Raw genomic sequence first — 1,522 nt, forward strand, 5'->3', positions numbered from 1 at the left:
ACCTTTCCGTGGAGCCAGGGCACTTGTTACACTTTCCCATGGAGCCAGGGCACTTTTTGCACCGTCTCGTGGAACCAAGGCACTTTTTGCAGGACACTTTTTGCACCTTCCCAAGGAGCCAGGGCCCTTTTTGCAGGACACTTCCACCACCCAAGTATGCCGTGGCACAAACGTTGGGCATCAGGTTTAAGGGGATCTCTGCTGAAGCCCCCCCCCCAAGTACGCTGGAAGAGAAGCTGACTGGTGATCTCTGATGTCGGCCCAAAACGCAGCCCGGGCGATGCCTGGGGCTGGGGGCCGAGCAGAGCGGCGCTCGCGAGTCCAGCCAGGCCTGCAGCGAGAGGCGAGGGGGCTGGCGTTTCGGGGCAGCAGAGCTCCCCGTGCTGCCCGGCGGAGGGGAGCTGTCGCCTCCCCAGCTGTTCCTCGCAGACAGCATCTCCCCCGCCCCGCCTGTCATCACTTCCCCGCATACAGACCAGATGCTGCTCGCAGGCACTGGAGGAATCTCCCGGCGCAGCCCGGCTGCCCGCCTTTGATGTGGCCAGGCAAAAGCAGGCTGGAGGCGGCCGGGCTGGGGGAGGGAGGAGGAGAGCAGGCTTCGCTTTTTTTTTTCCAGCCTTAGGCTTGCTTTTCTGGTTCTTTTTTTCTTTTTCTTTTTCTTTCCATGGAGATGAGGGCCTCTGGGAGGGAATCTGTCCCAGCTGCGGTCTCTGCCCTTCCCAGCTGCCTGGCCTCCCGGGGTGGGGCGAGGGCATCGCGGAGCGGATGGGCCCCCTCCTCGCTCAGGCCAGGATCAGGCCTTGCCCCGCTGTCCGAGCTGCCGGGGCCCCTGCGCGGCACGTTGGGCCAGCCGCTGGGTGCTGGGATCCGGGGAGGCGAAGGGAGGGCTTGGAGACGTGGGTTCACTTTCCAGCAGCGCCACAGGCACCTGTGAGCCTGGGCGAGCCCCCAAAGCCCCCCGTCTTTTGTCTGCCCACCTCGGGTGTCCCATATGCGTCCCAGGCAGCGTAGTGCTTTCCGCCCGCGCCAGCTTATGCATCTCTGATGTAGTTTGTCTACAAGGTGCAAATCTACCGTGCTGGCTGCTGGCGTTCGTGAGACCCCGAGCCCCTGCCCTTCGTGTCCTTTGCAATCGAGACTGCTCTTTCCTTCCTGTCCTAAAGGGCCCCGCTGTGCGCTCCTGGGCGCTGCCACGTCCCTCTCCAGCACCAGCTGCATTTCGTGGAAGGCCCCGGGTGTCGCTTCCCGGTAGTGACTGCAGCGGGGCGGGGGGGCAGCCCTGATTTACACCACTGCGAGAGCAGATTCAGAGCTCCAGCCTCTGGCAGGACCGTGCAATCGAATAGTGCTGCTAATACTAACTAGCCACTTCCTCACAGCTCATCGAAGGGCTGCAATGAGAGACAGCATGACAAGAATAATATTTAGGCTTGGGGTTTAACATTAGTTTTTTGCAAACATTCCTTTTTCCCCAGGCCCTTCTAGGGAAGCAGATATTAATTTGCAGAGATCTTCCCCCCCG

The 1,522-nt window shown here is 61.2% G+C and overlaps 1 protein-coding gene across 1 annotated transcript in view; it reads left to right on the top strand.

Annotated features, from left to right (window-relative positions):
* LOC109306438 (tumor necrosis factor receptor superfamily member 16-like) overlaps positions 1-1,522 on the top strand; it is a 13,633-nt gene that overhangs the window by 5,336 nt on the left and 6,775 nt on the right.

This window comes from Crocodylus porosus, unplaced genomic scaffold (assembly GCF_001723895.1).
Source record: "Crocodylus porosus isolate Cpor-Errol unplaced genomic scaffold, CroPor_comp1, whole genome shotgun sequence".
Lineage (NCBI taxonomy): Eukaryota > Metazoa > Chordata > Crocodylia > Crocodylidae > Crocodylus > Crocodylus porosus.